At 44.1% G+C, this 19,797-nt stretch overlaps 2 pseudogenes; both read left to right on the forward strand.

Annotated features, from left to right (window-relative positions):
- The first annotated feature begins 9,868 nt into the window (after positions 1-9,868).
- LOC105877795 (14-3-3 protein zeta/delta pseudogene) lies at positions 9,869-11,663 on the forward strand (annotated as a pseudogene).
- Positions 11,664-17,093: 5,430 nt separating this feature from the next.
- Positions 17,094-17,203, forward strand: LOC142863817 (uncharacterized; annotated as a pseudogene).
- Positions 17,204-19,797: the final 2,594 nt, after the last annotated feature.

Below are 19,797 nucleotides of genomic sequence, written 5' to 3' on the forward strand. Positions count from 1 at the left end.
TAAGGAAGAATTATCAATTCTCATAGAAAAAACAATCCTAAATTTCATATGGAATCAAAAAAGCGCCCATATAGCCAAAGCAATTCTAAGCAAAATGAACAAATTTGGAGGTTGTCACTTTACCCAACTTCAAATTGTGCTACAAGGCTATAGTAACCAAACCAGTGTGGTACTGGTATAAAAGTAGACACATAGATCAATGGAATAGAATAGAGAACCCAGAAATAAAACCACATGCCTACAAAGAACTGATCTTAGACAAAGCAGACAAAAACATGCAATGGGGAAAGGACATACTATTAAATAAATGGTGCCAGGAAAATTAGATAGCCACATGCAGAAGAATAAAACTGGATCCCTATCTCTCACCATTTACAAAAATCAACTCAAGATGAACTAAAGACTTCAATGGAAGACCTAAAACTATAAAAATTCTAGAAGAAAACCTAGGAAAAACTATACTTGGCATTGGCCTAGGCAAAGAATTTATGACTAAGACCCCAAGAGCAAATGCAAGAAAAGCAAAAATAAATAGCACCTAATTAAACTAAAAAGCTTCTGCACAGCAAAAAAAAATAATCAACAGAGTCAATAGATAACCTACAGAATGGGAGAAAATATTCCCAAACTATACATCCAACAAAGGACTAATATCCAGAATCTATAGGAACTCAAATCAGCAAGAAAAAAACAACCCCAATAAGAAGTGGGCAAAAGGGGCCGGGCATGGTGGCTCATGCCTGTAATCCTAGCACTCTGGGAGACCAAGATGGGCGGATCACTCAAGGTCAGGAGTTCAAAACCAGCCTGAGCAAGAGTGAGACCCCGTCTCTACTAAAAATAGAAAGAAATTAATTGGCCAACTAAAAATATATAGAAAAAAATTGGCTGGGCATGGTAGCACATGCCTATAGTCCCAGCTTCTCAGGAGGCTGAGGCAGAAGGATTGCTTCAGCCCAGGAGTTTGAGGTTGCTGTGAGCTAGGCTGATGCCACAGCACTCTAGCCCAGGAAACAGAGTGAGACTCTGTCTCAAAAAAAAAAAAAAGTGGGCAAAAGACACAAACATTTTTAAAGAGATACAAAGGGCTAACAAACGTGAAAAATGCTCAACATCACTAATCGTCAAGGAAATGCAAATTAAAACGACAATGAGAGACTACCTTACCGTCAGAATAGGCATTATTAAAATGTCAAAAAACAGTAGATGTTGGTACAAATGGTAGGTGCAGTGAAAAGGGAGCACTTACACACTGTTGATGGGAATGTAAATTAATGCAACCTCTGTAGAAAACAGCGTGGAGATTTCTCAAAGAACTAAAAGTAGATCTGCCATTTTGATCCAGCAATCCCACTACTGAGTATCTCCCCAAAGGAAAAGAAGTCAATATATCAAAAAGACACCTGGACTCCTATGTTTACTGCAGCACAATTCACAGTTGCGAAGATATGGAATCAACCTAAGTGTCCATCAACTGATGAATGGATTAAAAAAATGTGGCATATGTATACCATGGAGTACTACCCGGCCATAAGAGAAGAATGAAATGATGTATTTTGCAGCAACCTGGATGGAACTGGAGGCCATTATCCTAAGTGAAGTAACAGAACTAGAAAACCAAATAGCACATGTTCTCACTTATAAGTGGGAGCTAAGCTATGGGCATGCATGGTCATACAGATGACATCATGGACATTGGAGACTCAGAAGGGGAGTCTCCAATGTTCGTCCCACTTTTTCCATTAGAGCCCATAGTCTGCTAATCACAGGTATTTTACATTCCCAATCTGATAATTCCAAGATCGCTGCCATATCTGAGTCTGTTTCTGATGCTTGCTTTATCTCTAAAGACATTTTTCTTTTAGCATGCCTTACTATTCTTTGTTGAAAGCCAGATGTGATATATTGGGTGATAGAACTGAAGTGGGTAGGCCTTTAGTGTGAGGTTTTTATGTTTTTCTGGCTAGGAGTTAGGATGTGTTTACTGTTTGCTATAGCTGTAAGTGTCAGAGGCCAAATGGTCTCCAGTATCCCTGTTTATGTTTTCTCCTGTTGTCTTTGGGTTTCCCTAGAGACTTTTTAAATGGAATCTGAGCCTTCCAGTTCTTTCAGCGGCAGTCCTCTGTATTATGCAAGAGCTCCATAGATGGGGTGGTAAGACTTTACATGTGATGACTTTACATGTTGGAGCTGAAAGGGGAAGTCATCCCTATTTTTGTACCCATTACCAATGCCTTTTCTAACATGCATCTAGAAGGTCAGCGTGCTCACTCACCAGGTATGGTTGGACAAAACCATGTGGAGAGAGGGGAAGTGTTTTGTAATCATATGGTTAGTCTTTTAGTTAGCCTGTGTCAGCTTTTTCTTTTTTTTTTTTTTCTTTGGTCCCCTTAGATAAGTCAGAAGGCTAGAGAGGGCTTGAGTTGGGTATGTCCCTTCCCTTATGTTGGATAAGACTTTAATGAAGTCTTTTCTCTTGCTGGCCTTTGTTGTTGAGAACACTCTGGGGGTACTTCAAAATGGTTACTTTTCTCCTCTCCCTGATCAAACATAAGGGGATTTCTCTCCAGTCTTCACCATGAGAAGGCCCCTTGGAAGTAAAAACCAATAGAAGTGTGGAAGCCCACTTTAGTCTGCGTCACCATGAGTTTTCAACTCTCAAGCTCATCCAAACTCAGCCTCCAGCAAATTCATTGAAGTTGCCATTTACATATTTCCCACCAGTTCTTGGCTCCAGTAGCTTCTGCATCAGGTAAGCTGTGTTCACTTTAAAAAAATCACAAGAAAATTTTATAGAAATTTAGGAAGAATGCCTTTATCTCTTCTAAAGGTTCACAGCCCGTAGGGTTGGCATTCTAACAGGCTGGGAAGTGTAGCCTCCAGCCAAAGACCAGAGACACTTACAAGGAGGAGGGTTGGGGCAAGGGTTTAAGCTGAACAGCTTGGCCAAGTACATATATTCAGCTGGTTACAGAAGGAGCTATGAACATTCATGAAGGTGGTCCTGGCGCATGTACTGGGTAAACATACATGTTACATATGACTCATGTTCACCTTGGGGCAGAGACTTAACATTTAAATGGACTAGGCCTTATACATCAAAAGGTCTTTTCAGGATACAAAGGCGGTCAAGTGCACAGCCTCTGTAAAACCAGCCAGAACCAGTCCGTGATCTGCAGTCTTATCAGGAGAAAGTTACTGAGATCAGTCTCTTGTCCAGTCAAAGCTGTAGTTGTGGCCTGTGGAACGGGTAGGGATGAGTGCCTGGCAATGAGCTGCAACTTGTTTTCATATTGCTCATCTCAAGGCCAGCACTTGTTTAACTGCTAGAGAAAAAGAAAAATCCTGTGGCAGTTAGAACATACTTCCTTCTTTAAGTGTAGGGGTGCATGACTTAACCCTTGGCTGGCATTGCTTTAGGTCCTGCCACAAAGAGTCTGTTCTGTCAGTCCTATGATGTCTATTTTAACGTTAATGCTGATCAGTTCTGTCTAAACTGCGAAAGGGACGGGGTATAATGACCTCTCATCCTGTCATGGCCGGAACTCAGTTTTTAAGTTTTCTCTGGGGTCCCCTTAGCCAAGCACAGGTCCATTCAGTTAAGGGCTTAGGATTTTATTTTTAGTTTGCAGCTGTGGTTTTCTATCTTCACATCTCTCCAGTTTTTGGGGTGGTAGCTTGTCCTGTGACCTCAACTCTGATTGATCTAAGAAAAGTCATTGATCTTCAGTTTATTTTGCTACTTTCATGTTGTAAGAGCAGGAGTGATGACTTTACATGTTGGAGCTGAAAGGGGAAGTCATCCCTATTTTTGTACCCATTACCAATGCCTTTTCTAACATGCATCTAGAAGGTCAGCGTGCTCACTCACCAGGTATGGTTGGACAAAACCATTAGCTGCAGTGTCTTGGACAAACTGGAGGAATGGGGACAAATATTTTGCATGTGTTTCACACAGGCCAATGCTGACAAAGTGCAGAAGCCACTGGGGCTGGAGACACATCTGCCCTGGTTGACCAATGATACAAGTCTACTCCAAAACACATAAAGAATCACAAAAATAAAAATACCTTGCCTCTTCCTCAACTGATAGTCAAAGAATATTGTTTTGTTTACATGACAAAAGCATCCACTGCTGTTCATAAATAGGGAAATGCAAATTAAAATAAAGATGAGCTGGGCACAGTGGCCGATGCCCATAATCCCAGCCCTTTGGGAGGCAAGTCAGGAGGATTACTTGAGATCAGGAGTTTGAGACCAACCTGGGCGACATAGTGAGACCCTGTCTCTACAAAATATAAAAACAAATCCAAGCATCATGCTGTGCACCTGTAGCCCCAGCCACTTGGGAGCCTGAGGCAGGAGAATTGCTTGATCCTAGGAGTTAAAGACCAGCCTAGGCAACATAGCGAGACCCTATCTAAAAAAATTGACGAAAATAAAGATGAAGTGCCATTTTGTGTGTGCCCTACTTCGGTTTTGGTTTGTGTTTTTAACAAAACGGAAATTATAAAAACCTGATGTTATAAGTGGCAAGGACATATGCACCCTTTGCTGTTGCTAATAAAGGAATACAGTGGGGTCTGGCAGATGTGATTGGAGCCAATGAGAAGATGCATTTTGACTGAGTAATTTTATTACTGGGATTTCTACCCTTGACAATAATTCAAGAAAAAAAAGAGCCACATGCACAAAGCTGTTTATACCAGGATTACTTATAAAATAGCAAAGTGAAGGTAAGTAGCCTAAAATGCCCAACATTGGGGAATGGCTAGCAAACTTAGCAGGTAAATACAGCAGTTGCAAAGCATCTTCATATTACCTCCCCCATGCTTTGATCCTCCCTGCACCATGCAATTCCAAGTCACACTTGTGAATTAGGTAACCTGTCCACTCCTCTGAAGTTTCCTTACCCTGTCTCTTGTCCCACTCGCCAGCAAGTCCCTGGAAAGTGCTCTATGTGGCCTGCTCACTCTGGTCTGCCTGCCACCTCCCTCAGGCTATGGTATATAGAGAGAGGCTCCAAATGAGATCCTGACACTCAAATTGTGGGCCATGGACCTGCACTGTCACCATTACCTGGTGACAAATGCAGATTCTCTGGGGATAGGAGACATGGGGATTTATTTAATGGGTACAGGGTTTCCATCTTGCCAGAGGAAAAGTGGTTTGCAGATTGAATGCATGACATGTGAACACACTTAACACTACTGACCTGTGCACTTAAACATGGTTCAAGGGCTGGGTGCGGTGGCTCACGCCTGTAATCCTAGCAATCTTGGAGGCCAAGGCAGGCGAATTGCTTGAGGTCAGGAGTTCAAGACCAGCCTGAGCAAGTGCAAGATCCCCATCTCTACTAAAAATAGAATAATTAGCCGGGCATGGTGGCGCGTGCCTGTAGTCCCAGCTACTCAGGAGGCTGAGGCAGGGGATTGCTCGAGCCTAAGAGTTTGAGGTTACTGTGAGCCAGGCTGATGCCAGAGCACTCTAGCCCAGGTGACAGAGTGAGACTCTCTCTCTCAAAAAAAAAAAAAAAAAGGTTCAAAATAGTAAATTTTATGCTATGTGTATTTGACCACAATTTAAAATAAAAATGCAGAAGCTCAGGCCCTACCCTAGAGTTCTCATTTCAGTGTCCACATTTTAACAAGATCCCTAGGGAATTCACTTAAGTTTTAAGAAGCCCTGTATGCTGAGTATATAGCTACTCTTAAAATATAAGTTCCTTGATTTCCAGGCAAGATGGTTGACCTGAGACACCAGCTGCCAGAGTGTCTCAGTGAGAAGGAGTTTTAGATGAAAGAGAAAAAACAAAGACAGACAAACATAGTCAGATGCGGGTCTGAAGGAGGGTGCCAGAGCCTTTGGGAGACTTTGTGGGAAGAAGCTGTGGTGCAGAACAGGAAGGAACAAGGCACCAGCAAAGATCAGCCCCGAGAGGCTTGGAGTCCAGCGAAAAGGGCAGGTGGAGCAGTTTGCTTCTCCCCACCTCGTGTCTCTGGCAGGCGGCGGCTCCCAAGCTGCTGCTGGAGGCTTTCTGCCCACAGGAGCGCAGGGGCTGCTGCCGCCAGTGCGCCGGGAGCTTCTTGTGGACAGGGCACCAGCCCCCCGGGGCACCTGCTGCCCTCCCACAGGCCCGGGCTGGGACGGCAGGCGCCATACTGCTTCTCCACCCACCGTGCACCTTTGTCTTCCTCAGGGGCCTTCCACTCCTCAGGTTTTGTCCTGCTCGTTCCCACACAGACATGTCCCAACTCTGGCCCAGACCGCAGGAGCCACAGGGGTCCAGTGGTCCCACGTGATCTGTGTGACCCTGGGGCCTGGGCTTTCTGGGCTGACTGCCTCCTGGAGAGACAGCTGGAGGTGACCAGAGTGCTAGCATACTACATCCAGACTCTTTTCTTTCCCTTCCCCCTGCCCCACCTGCGACTGCTGAGAGAGACGATTGAGCCACCACACTGAGGCTTCCGGAGAGCGGGGCTCAGGCCTTTCCTCTTGGAGTCCTGCAGCAGACCGAGGGGTGCTCAGACCGTGAGCTCTCTGCTTGCTGGCCCTCCCTGGTGCTGCCTGCCTGGCGACTCCATCAGAGCAGAGCAGGCTGGAGGGAGGTGGAGGGACGTCGATCCTCCTTTGGCACCCCGTGGGCGACTTGGGACCAGTGCGCTTCTCCCTGGCATGGTCAGGGATTTTCTTGGTCTCAAGAGGTGAGGGAGCCCACATGGGCTGATCTGGCGGGAGAATGCAGTATGGGTCCTAGCTGTGGCATGCTTGTGGAGCACCCCTTCCCCCACAAGAGGACTGCACTCTCAGCGCAGGCCGGGATCCTGGGTGGGAAACCTCTCAGTCCGTAGCGCATTAGTAGGGGAGCTCAGCTGGCTTGAGCTCCTCCTCCTGGTGTCTCCTGGGCAGACACCAGCGTTAAACTGTGGAGCAGACGGATGGGAGAGGAGTGAGGCCCACCGTAGACTGCCAGTTTGTGAATCTGAGATGAAACTGCCTCCACAAGCAGACTTTCTGGTTGGGTGGGGCCAATTCAGCCTCTCCCTGGCTTCTCTGCCCAGAAGCTAAGAGCAGACCTTTGACCCCTGCCAAAACAGCTACCTTGCTAGCTTTTGTGGAGCCTAAGGGCAAGCTCACCCATTCCAGCCACACCCCCACCTTCCTCTGCTGTGGCAAAGAATAAAGACTCACCTGGAAGTTCCAGGGCCCCACCCACCACCTGGGGCATTTGAGTGCTTCTCCTGAGGGACTAGAGTCAGTCTCAGGACCCAGAAACAACATTGCACCTTGTTCCTTCCAGCAAGTGCCTCCTACCAACAGGGAGGTCAATTTGTACACCCTTTACAGTATTTACTGACTCAGTTTTACAGGGTGTGTAGGGGTCCTAAGAGTGGCCACTGGGGGAAGTGCCTGCCCCTCTCCATAGAAAAACTGCACTACTGGACAAGGGTAGAAAGGACCCAGCCCAGAGCCTTAGCATATACGTGTTTAGCCCTCTCCCCTGTGAACAGCTCTCCCAAGCTCTCCCAGGAGAGCTTGTCCCAACCCTCCTGCCAACAGCTCCCCCTAGTGTCTATAAAAGCAACTTCTGAGCCCCGCATATGCTTTGCAAAGCCTTTCAGGCTCACAAACTTAGCCATGAACTGCCTTGCTCCTCCCCCCACCTCAGTGGTGATGGAGATCAAGAAAACCCCTGGGAGCTACAGGGTCCCTCCTAAACCTTGGAGCACTCATGTACTCTACCTGGGGGCCCACAGTCTACTACAGACACAAAATAACATCTCAGCAGCTGTCTCTGTCACACAAACATCAACCAATGAGAGGGAGAACAATGATATAGCTCATCATAGCACCTTCCAACTCAGACAAACAGGGTGTGGCTGATTCACACAAGTACCACCCATCATCACCAAGAGTAAGCTGGGGGACCTAACTCACTACACACTGTTGGGAAGAGGTGAAGACAGCAAGTCAGAGGTAACCCAAGAGGTACACCAAACTTTCTAGAACACCCCATAGGCAACTCAGGGCCAGCACTCCTCTGTCTAACATGCTCAATGATCAATCTTCAGGGACTGGAAGACAGGCCCATAACCAGGCTTACCACCCCTAGGTGTCAAGAGGCCAGATGAGAAAGAATCAGCAAAATAACCCTGGAAAAATCAGAACAAAAGGAACACCAAAAAGAAAACAATAACTCCCTACCAATGGATACCAACCAAAATGAAAAGAACACATGAAATGTGTTCTTTGAAATGACACATGAAGAATTCCAAATATGGAATGTAAGGAAGCTCAATGAAATACAAGAAAAAATGGAAACCAACACATAGAAACCACAAAAATACTGCTGGAAATGAATGAAAGATTAACTAAGGAAACTGAATTATTAGAAAAAAACAACCGGAAATGAAAAATTCACTCAAGGAAATACAAAACACATTGGAAAGCCTTAAAAATAGGCTAGATCAGGCAGAAGAAAGAATCTCAGAGCTTGAAGACAACATCTTTGAGTTAAGTCAGTCAAAGAGAAAGGTCTGAGAAATAAGAGAAATGAACAAAACCTACAAGAAATATGGGATTATGTAAAGCGGCCTAACATAACAATCATAGACATTCCTGAGAAGAAGGACATACACTAAGGTTGAAAACCTATTTGAAGAAATAATTGAGAAAAATTTCCCCAGCCTTGCCAGAAATCTAGATATCCAGGTACAAGAATCTCAAAGGTCCCCTTCTTGTAAGGGCTAAAGAAGAAGGAGAAGGGTGGGGAAGGGGGAGGAGGAGGAGGAAAGCTTAAAGGACCCCTTGGAGATTCATTGCAAAGAGGCAATCACCACTACACATAAGACTGACCAAAGTAAACACAAAAGAGGCATTCCTACAAGCCATAAGGTGAAAGCAGCAGGTAACTTACAAAGGAAAACCCATCAGGCTAATTGCAGACTCCTCAGCTGAGACCTTATAAGCCAGAAGGTATTGGGGCCCCATTCTCAGTCTTCTCAAACAGAATAATGGCCAGCCTAGAATTTTGTATCCTGCAAAATTAAGTTTCTTATATGAGGGAAAAATAAAGACTTTCTCAGACAAGCAAACACTGAGGGAATTTGTCTAGATCAGACCTACTCTGCAGAAGGCACTCAGAACTGCATTATGTACAGATCAGCATGATAGACACCCACCACCCACCAGTGTAAAATCACCCAAAAGCTAAAGGTCAGAGCCTAGATGCCACAATGGCTCAAGAGGTAAAACAAAGGAATAAAGTTCTACTCATCAGGATGAACAGAAATCCACCCCATTTATCAATCTTTTCGATAAATGTAAATGGCTTGAACTCTCCACTCAAGAGACATAGGCTGGCCAGGCACAGTGGCTCACACCTGTAATCCTAACACTCTGGGAGGCCAAGGAGGACGGATTGCTCGAGGTCAGGAGTTCGAAACCAGCCTAAGCAAGAGCGAGACCCCGTCTCCACTATAAATAGAAACAAATTAATTGGCCACCTAATATATATAGAAAAAATTACCTGGGCATGGTGACGCATGCCTGTAGCTCCAGATACTCAGGAGGCTGAGGCAGGAGGATCGCTTGAGCCCAGGAGTTTGAGGTTGCTGTGAGCTAGGCTGACGCTACGGCACTCTAGCCTAGGCAACCAAGCGAGACTCTGTCTCAAAAAAAAATTAAAAAAAAAAAAAGAGAGAGAGAGAGACATAGGCTGGTTGAATAGATTAAAAAAAAAAAAGCCATGTATCTGCTATCTTGGAAACACATCTAACCCACAAGGATGTAGTCAGACTCAAGATGAAGGGATAGAGAGTCTCAGCGTCGCCGCTGCCGCCGCCCAGAGACTGCTGAGCCCCCGCCCGTCTGCCCGCCCGCCGCCACCCACTCCGGACACAGAACATCTAGTCATGGATAAAAATGAGCTGGTTCAGAAGGCCAAACTGGCCGAGCAGGCTGAACGATACAATGACATGGCAGTCTGCATGAAGTCTGTAGCTGAGCAAGGAGCTGAATTATCCAATGAGGAGAGGAATCTTCTCTCAGTTGCTTATAAGAATGTTGTAGGAGCCCATAGGTCATCTTGGAGGGTCATCTCAAGTGTTGAGCAAAAGATAGAAGGTGCTGAGAAAAAACAACAGATGGCTCGAGAATACAGAGAGAAAATTGAGACCGAGCTAAGAGATATCTGCAATGATGTACTGTCTCTTTTGGAAAAGTTCTTGATCCCCAATGCTTCACAAGCAGGGGGCAAAGTCTTCTATTTGAAAATGAAAGGAGACGATTTCCGTTACTTGGCTGAGGTTGCTGCTGGTGATGACAAGAAAGGGATTGTGGATCAGTCACGACAAGCATACCAAGAAGCTTTTGAAATCAGCAAAAAGGAAATGCAACCAACACATCCTATCAGATTGGGTTTGGCCCTTAACTTCTCTGTGTTCTATTATGAGATTCTGAACTCCCCAGAGAAAGCCTGCTCTCTTGCAAAAACAGCTTTTGATCAAGCCGTTGCTGAACTTGATACATTAAGTGAAGAGTCATACAAAGACAGCACACTAATAATGCAGTTGCTGAGAGACAACTTGACATTGTGGACATCGGATACCCAAGGAGATGAAGCTGAAGCAGGAGAAGGAGTAGAAAATTAACTGGCCTTCCAACTTTTGTCTGCCTCATTCTAAAATTTACACAGTAGACCATTTTGTCATCCATGCTGTCCCACAAATAGTTTTTTGTTTACGATTTATGACAGGTTTATGTTACTTCTGTTTGAATTTCTACATTTCCCATGTGGTTTTTATGTTTACTATAAGGGGAGTAGATCCAGTTAACATTTAGGGAGTTATCTGTTTTCATCTTGAGGTGGCCAATATGGGGATGTGGAATTTTTATACAAGTTATAAATGTTCGGCATAGTACTTTTGGTACATTGTGGCTTCACAAGGGCCAGTGTTAAAACTGCTTCCATGTCTAAGCAAAGAAAACTGCCTACATATTGGTTTGTCCTGGTGGGGGATAAAAGGGACAATTGGTTCCGGTCACAGATGTAGTTATTGTGGGTACTTTTAAGTTTTGGAGCACTTATAAGGCTGTGGGCAGAAACAGATATGTCATGGATATTACATGTTAAACCATGTGTATCTATAGAATACTCAATCTCAATGTGCAACCTTTGACTACAGCTGCAAAAGTGTTCCTCTAGACAAAACTGTGACCCAATTTACTCTGGATAAGGGCAGAAACAGTTCACATTCCATTTTTTGTAAAGTTACCTGCTGTTTGCTTTCATTATTTTGCTACACTCTTTTTATTTGTATTTAAATGTTTTAGGCAACCTAAGAACAAATGTAAAAATAAAGATGCAGTAAAATGAATTGCTTGATATCCATTACTTCGTGTATATCAAGCACAGCAGTAAAACAAAAAACCCATGTATTTAACTTTTTTTAGGTTTTTTACTTTTGTGATTTTTTTTTTTTGATATTTGCCTAACATGCATGTGCTGTAAAAATAGTTAACAGGGAAATGATTTGAGATGATGGCTAGCTTTGTTTAAATGTCTTATGAGATTTTCATGAACAATCCAAGGATAATTGTTAAGAACACGTGTATTAAGTTCATGTAAGTGGAATAAAAGTTTTATGAATGGAAAAAAAAAAGATGAAGGGATATAAAACAATATTCCATGGCCGGGTGCAGTGGCTCACGCCTATAATCCTAGCATTCTGGGAGGCCAAGGCGGGTGGATTGCTCAAGGTCAGGAGTTCAAAACCAGCCTGAGCAAGATCCCGTCTCTATTATAAATAGAAAGAAATTAATTGGCCAACTAATATATATAGAAAAAATTAGCCGGGCATGGTGGCGTATGCCTGTAGTCCCAGATACTCAGGAGGCTGAGGCAGAAGGATTGCTTGAGCCCAGAAGTTTGAGGTTACTGTGATCTAGGCTGACACCATGGCACTCACTCTAGCCAAAAAAAAATAAAACCAATATTCCATGCAAATGGAAACCAAAAGAAAGCTGGTGTACCCATTCTCATATCATATACCATAGACTTCAAATCAGCAAATGTAAAGAAAGACAAAGATGGTCATTTTATATTGGTGAAGGGAACAATTCAATAAGAAGACATAATAATCCTAAATATTTATACACCTAAAACTGGTGTACCCAGATTTATAAAGCAAACCCTACTTGATCTAAACAAAATGACAAGCAGCAACATTGTAATAGCCAGGGACTTTAGCACCCCACTGGCAGAATGGGGCAGATCCTCCAAGCAGAAAATAAGCAAAGAAATGATGGACTTAAATGGAACTCTAAAACCAATGGGCCTAACAGACACTGACATAATATTCTACCCCCAAACCACTGAATATACATTCTCCTCATCAGTTCATGTAACATTCTCTAAGATTGACCACATCCTAGGCCACAAAACATGTCTCAACAAATTCTAAAAATAGAAATTATACCATGCATCTTCTCAGATCAAGGTGAAATAAAATTAGAAATCAATTCCGACAGAAACACTCAACTCTACACAAAGTCATGGAAGTTAACCTACTGCTGAATAGTTATTGGGTCAAGAAGGAAATCAAGATGGAAATCAAAAGATTCTTTGAACTAAATGACAAAGGAGGCACAAAGTTATATATTTAAAAAAAAAAAATCTGTGCAATTCACCCAAAGCAGTCAGAAGAGGAAAATTCATAGCCATAAATACCTACATCCAAAAGACAGAAAGATCATACATCAACAATCTAATGAATCATCTCAGGGAATTGGACAAAGAAGAATTTACCAATCCAAAACCCAGCAAAAGAAAAGAAATAGTTAGGGTCAAAGCAGAACTAAATGAATTATACAGAAGATTAATGAAACAAAAAGTTGGTTCTTTGAAAAGATGAACAAAATCAACAGGTCTTTCATTAGATTAACCAGAAACAGAAAAAAGGACCCCAATAAGCTCAATCAGATATGAAATAGGAGATATTGGCCAGGTGCGGTGGCTCACGCCTGTAATCCTAGCTCTCTGCAAGGCCGAGCCAGGTGGATTGCTCAAGGTCAGGAGTTCGAAACCAGCCTGAGAAAGAGCGAGACCCCATCTCTACTATAAATAGAAAGAAATTAATTGGCCAACTAATATATATAGAAAAAATTAGCTGGGCATGGTGGTACATGCCTGTAGTCCCAGTTATTCAGGAGGCTGAGGCAGTAGGATTGCTTGAGCCCAGGAGATTGAGGTTGCTGTGAGCTAGACTGATGCCATGGCATTCACTCTAGCCCGGGCAACAAAGCAAGACTCTGTCTCAAGAAAAGAAAAGCAGAGGAGAGGAGAGGAGAGGAGAGGAGAGGAGAGGAGAGGAGAGGAGAGGAGAGGAGAGGAGAGGGGAGGGGAGGGGAGGGGAGGGGAGGGGAGGGGAGGGGAGGGGAGGAGAGGAGAGGAGAGGAGAGGAGAGGAGAGGAGAGGAGAGGAGAGGAGAGGAGAGGAGAGGAGAGGAGAGGAGAGGAAAAGAAAAAGGAGATATTACAACTGATACCATGGAAATACAAAACATCATCCCTGAATACTATAAAAGTCTCTATGCACATAAATTTGAAAACATTGAGGAAATGAACAAATTCTTGGAAACACACAACCTCCCCAGGCTCCATCAGGAAGAACTAGAACTCCTGAACAGACCAATATCAAGTAATGAAATTGAAGCAGCAATAAAAAATCTCTCAACAAGGCCAGGCGCTGTGGCTCACGCCTGTAATCCTAGCTCTTGGGAGGCCGAGGCGGGCGGATTGCTCAAGGTCAGGAGTTCAAAACCAGCCTGAGCAAGAGCAAGACCCTGTCTCTACTATAAATAGAAAGAAATTAATTGGCCAACTGATATATATATAAAAAAATTAGCCGGGCATAGTGGCGCATGCCTGTAGTCCCAGCTACTCGGGAGGCTGAGGCAGAAGGATCACTTGAGCCCAGGAGTTTGAGGTTGCTGTGAGCTAGGCTGATGCCACGGCACTCACTCTAGCCTGGACAACAAAGCGAGACTCTGTCTCAAAAAAAAAAAAAAAAATCTCTCAACAAAGTCCCAGAACAGATGACTTCACAGCTGAATTTTACCAGACCTACAAAGAAGAACTGGTATCTCTATACTGCAGAAATTATTCCATAACATAGAGAAGAAAAGAATTCTCCCCACTCATCCTATGAAATGAATATCACCTTGATACCAAAACCAGGAAAGGACACAACAATAAAAGAAAAAACTACAGACCAATATCCCTTATGAACATAGATGCAAAAATTCTTAGTAAAATCCTACTAAACCAAACTCAGCTACATATCAAAAAAACATTACAATGATCATTCCAGAGATGCTAGGATGGTTCACTGTGTGCAAATCTGTAAATGTGATTCACCACATAAATAGAAGCCAAAACAAAGGCCATATGATGCTCTCAATAGATGCAGAAAAAGCATTTGACAAAGTTCAGCACTATTTTATTAGAACTCTTAACAAAATAAGCATATATGGAACATACCTCAATATTATAAAAGCCATATACAACAAACGCACAGCCAGCATCATACTGAATGGGGAATAATTGAAAGCATTCCCACTTAGAACTGGAACCAGACAAGGTTGCCCACTGTCACCACTTCTGTTTAACATAGTGCTGGAAGTCCTAGCCAGTGCAATCAGACAAGAGAAGGAAATCAAGAGTATCCAAATGAAGAAAAAGAAGAAGTCAAACTATTGCTCTTTGCTGATAATATGATCTTATATCTAGAAAACCCCAAAGATTCTGCCAAGAAACTCCTGTAATTGATAAATTCAGCAAAGTCTCAGGTTACCAAATCAATGTACACAAATCAATAGCATTCATTTACACCAAAAATAGTCAATCTGAGAAATGAAAGACTCAATACCTTTCACAGTAGCAAAAAAGAAAAGAAAATATATAGGAATATATAATATTTAAAGAGGTGAAAGACTTCTACAGGGCTAACTATGAAACGCTGAGGAAGGAAATTGCAGAGTATGTAAACAGATGGGAAAACATGTCATGCTCATGGATTGGCAGAGTCAACATTGTTAAAATGTCTGAACTACCAAAGTAATTTACAGATTCAATGCAATTCCCATTAAAATACCAACATCATTTTTCATAGATCTGAGAAAATAACTCTATGTTTTGTATGGAACCAGAAAAGATCCTGAATAGCCAAAATGACCTTAAGGAAAAAGAACAAATTGGGAGGCATCAATTTACCAGACTTCAACCTGTACTACAAGGATACAGTAACCAAAACAGCATGGGACTGGCACAAGAACAGAGACATAGACCAAAGGAATAGAACAGAGAACCCAGATATAAAACTATTCTCTTACTGCCATCTGACCTTTGACAAAGCACACAAAAGCATACAATGGGGAAAGGAATCCCTATTCAATAAATGGTCCCGGGGAAATTCGGTAGCCACAGGTAGAAGACTTAAACAGGATCTGCACCTCTTTTCACTGACAAAAGTTAATTCACAATGGATAACAGACTTAAATTTCAGGCATGAAACTACAAGAACTCTAAAAGAAGAGGTTGGAAAAACACATAGATATCAGCCTAGGCAAAGAATTTATGAAGAAGACCCCAAAGGTAATCACAGCAACAACAAAAATAAATAAATGGGGCCTGATTAAATTTAAAAGCTTCTGCACAGCCAAGGAAACAATCAATAGAGCAAATAGACAACCTATGAAATGGGAGAAAATATTTGCATGCTATACATCTGATAAAGGGCTAATAACCAGAATCTACAAAGAACTCAAGCAAATCAGGAAGAAAACATCAAACAACCCCATTAAAAAGTCAACAAAAGATATGAACAGAAACTTTTCAAAAGAAGATAATATAATGGCCAAGGAACATGAAAAAATGCTCAATTTCTCTAATCATCAGGGAAATGCAAATCAAAACCACAAAGATGTATCACTTAACTCCAATCAGAATGGCTTTTATCAAAATGTCCCAAAACAACAGATGCTGGTGTGGATGCAAAGAGAAAGGAACATTTATACGCTGTTGGTGGGACTGCAAACTAGTTCAGCCTCTATGGAAAGCAATATGGAGATACCTCAGAGAACTAAAAGTAGACCTACCCTTCAATCCAGCAATCCTCCTACTGGGCATTTACCCAAAGGAAAAAAAAAAAGAGAGACATTTTATTCAAAAAGCCACTTGCACTTGAATGTTTATAGCAGCACAATTCATAATTGCAAAGATGTGCAAACAACCCAAGTGCCCACCAATACATCAGTGGTTTAATAAAATGTGGTATATATACACCATGAAGTATTATTCAGCCATTAAAAAAGTGGTGAATTAATACCTTTTATAATGACCTTGATGGATCTGGAGACACCCTCCGAAGTGAAGTATCACATGACTGGAGAAACAAACACCGCAGGTACTTACTATTAAATTGGAACTAAAGGACCAGAAAGAAAAAAAGAAAGAGAAGCTTTGTCTAAAGGCTTGGAATGTTTTAAGATAAGGAAGTCTGTTAATCAGGAACAAGCCCGGGGACATAGTCCCAGACTCAGTGATTTGTTATGCAAATTGGGACCTACAGGTTTGTCTTGCATAGTCTTAGACCTGTCAACGAGTTACAAAGGAAATCTACAAGAAGGGAGACTATGTGATGGGGTGTGTCTGACCTCCTTCTTATGGCCAGTAACTCAGCTGTAGGGTACCCCTTTGGCCAAGAGGAGGTCCATTCAGTGGGGAGAATGGACTGAGAGCCGGTGGATGGGAAATTTTAAGATTTTTATTTTAGTTCACAATTCCTCCTTATGGCCGAGATCTCCCAGAGACAGCATCTATGGCCAAACTCTTCTTTTGTTCCATCTGTTGTCAATGTGGTGTGGCTGTCTGTCTCAGCTCTATCTAGGCCCTTGGTGGGACCCTTGTGGCCAGGAGGACTGAAGAGCCAAAAGGGTTAACAGTCAATTAAATGTTTTAGGCTAGATGGGACTGGAGGTGGACAGGTACTCATTAACTCTTGAAAACCTTTTAGGCAACATAAGAGTAAAAACTAAAATGTCAAAGGCAAGGTTACTTCATAACATGCTACATTAAAAAAGGAGTTCTCAGGGCTGCCAACCTTACAGTTGAGGTTGAGTGGTAGTATATTTCTCCTACATAAAGATAAAAAAAAATAAAAAAGAAAAAAAAAGAAAAAAAAGAAAAAAAAAAGGCAAGGTTACAAAACTAATTTATCTATAAGTGTTGAGCTACTGTATTTTGGGGTTTAGTTGTAGACTTGTAGTAAACATAAGCATTGTTAAGCATTTCAGCTAAGGATTTAGAGACTTTTGTGGTGTCACAATATTTTAGTCTCTTTCTTTAAGTTATTTGTCTTAAGGTAGCTGATAAATTTTTTATTGTATCTCCCTTTAATAAACCCCATAACTGAGAACAATTATGCTCAGGAAGCTCTAAGTCTATGGGAAGCAGGCATTTTTTATGGTTGGGATGGATATTTGTGTCATGTGGCCAGAAAAGCAAAGTCTCTCATTTGGTATTTGTTTAGGCTTCTCTGTGTCCATTCTTGATGTGGAGGGTCTGAACTAATCTTATCCCTCCAAATCGACACATACAATCTCACCTGTGTCCTGCTCTTTTGCAACAGTCCCTGGGCCTAGAGGGAGGATGTTTGTAGTTTTAGTGGCTGGGTGTTGGCAGTGAATAGCAGGTTGGGCATGGCAGCATTTAATAGTTTGAAATCCTGGAGATATCAAGTAAGCTTGCTATTTACTTAATACCTGTCATGACTCTGGAAAACAAAGCAAGAGAATCGACGCTGTTTTAAATGAAAAGTCACTAAAAGTTTTAAAAATATATAAGTTCCCATCATTAGTTAAGTATTTCTAATTAGGACATGCACTTTATTTTTCTCCCTCACTGTGGGAGGCTCATCCTTATCTTCTCTTGGACTCCCGTATTTGCACGAGAAATGGAGAAATCAAGTGGCAGCTGGCGCACTCCAAGGACAGCATGATGCCATGGCAACCGCTTCCATCAATAACTTAATTTCATCTCTGCTCATATATCTTTCTCTCCCCAGTTCTAAAGCTGGAAATTTTTTAATTTGGAAAGAACATAAGTGGCTTGTGGTTGCTATGCAACAGCTCCTGCATACTTCCTAGCGGGCTTTAATATCATAAAAGAAACTGTTAGGAAGTCATAGACTCTTAGAACTCAAGCGGCTCTGGACAGCAGTCAGCACAGCCCCTCGCTCGGGCGAGGAGACCCCTGGCGCCCGGGAGGTTGAGTTCCCCTTCCGCTGCGCAGCAAGCCTGGCAGCCTGCATGCAGCTCACGCCAAAGCAGGCTGCTCGGTCTTGGCGCACCCGCGGGTTTGGGGCAGGATTTGGAGGTGGAAGGCAGGCAGAAAAAGCCTTTAGGAGAATTGCTTTAGGTGTCTTTCTACGCCCCCAGCCCCAAGTCCAAGGTCAAAATGTCAGCAGTGGTGGTTTCTCCCAAGGCCTCTCTCCTTGGCTTATAGATGGCCATCTTCTGTCTGTGTGCTCACGTGGCCATCCCTTTGTGTGTGTGGGTGTGCGTGTGTGTCCTATCTCCTCTTCTTTTAAGGACAACAGTCATATTGATTAACCCCCACCCTAATGCCCTCATTTTTACTTAATGACCTCTTTAAAGACTCTGTTTCCTAATGCAGAGACATTTGGGGGTACACAGCCCACGACACCCGGCCACACTGGGTCCCCTGGGAAGGCTGGCTGTGCCGTGGCCATTGCCATGTTTGCAGCACCCCGTCAACGCCCGCTGCTGTCCTGTGCAGCTGGAAAACCTCCGGTGGGCACCGAGCCTGTCGCAATTTCATAGATCCCAGATTCTCCACTTCTGAAGTACACGGCCGGGCCCACTCGCCACGTGCGCCTGGAGCCGGGCCGCGGCGGGGCCGCCGCGCTGGGCTGTCTCGTGACCGCGGAACACGCGGCGCAGCTCTGAGGCCAAGTCTGTCTTTGTCTCTTCCGTGCCTTTTCCTTAGAAAAGCCTGCATGGCGCTTCCTGTGAGGAAAGAGCTGCGCATCGGGACAGACACGAGCGGTCCTCGAGCCCCAAGGGGCCGGCCTCGGGTCTCACCCAGCCCTCGGTGTCCCGCAGGAGTCTTCTGCGCTGGGCTCAGCCGGGCACCGCCGCGTCCCCGCGCTCAGGGCGCGCGTCCTGGCGCGGAGACCGACCAGTGGGCAGGGCCGAGTGCTGAGGACAACAAAACAGGGTGAGGAAAGAGTGTGGAGGCTGGGGCGCCGGCCCGGTGCGGGGAGAGGGCGCCTCTGGCAAGGACGCGCCGGCAGCGCCCAGGGCGGAGCCCCACCGAGGGCGAGGGCGGGGCGGGCGGACGCGGCGTCAGGAGAGCGGCGGGGCCCTGCCGCAGGAAGGGCCCACCTCGCACTGGGAGAAGGCCCGGCAAGAGTCTGTGCCTACCTGGTGGCCTCAGGTCATTCATTGAGGGTAGGCAAGCCACATGATTTAAGGTGGGGACAGCCACAGCAGATAGTATGTAAATTTAGGGTGGGGCTGGCCTCACCGGAGGGTCAACGGCGGGACTCAGAGCGGGCGTCCTGGAGACGGGGTGCCCCCAGGAGCCCTTCAGTCCTGCCCGTGTGACGAGCACGATAAGAGCTCTGAGCGTCGAGGCCCCACTGGGGCAGCGCTGTACGGGACGCCCAGGGAGCAGACTGGGTGCTCTTCTCCCTGGAATAATCTCTAACAGCTT

Source organism: Microcebus murinus, chromosome 22 (assembly GCF_040939455.1).
Source record: "Microcebus murinus isolate Inina chromosome 22, M.murinus_Inina_mat1.0, whole genome shotgun sequence".
Lineage (NCBI taxonomy): Eukaryota > Metazoa > Chordata > Mammalia > Primates > Cheirogaleidae > Microcebus > Microcebus murinus.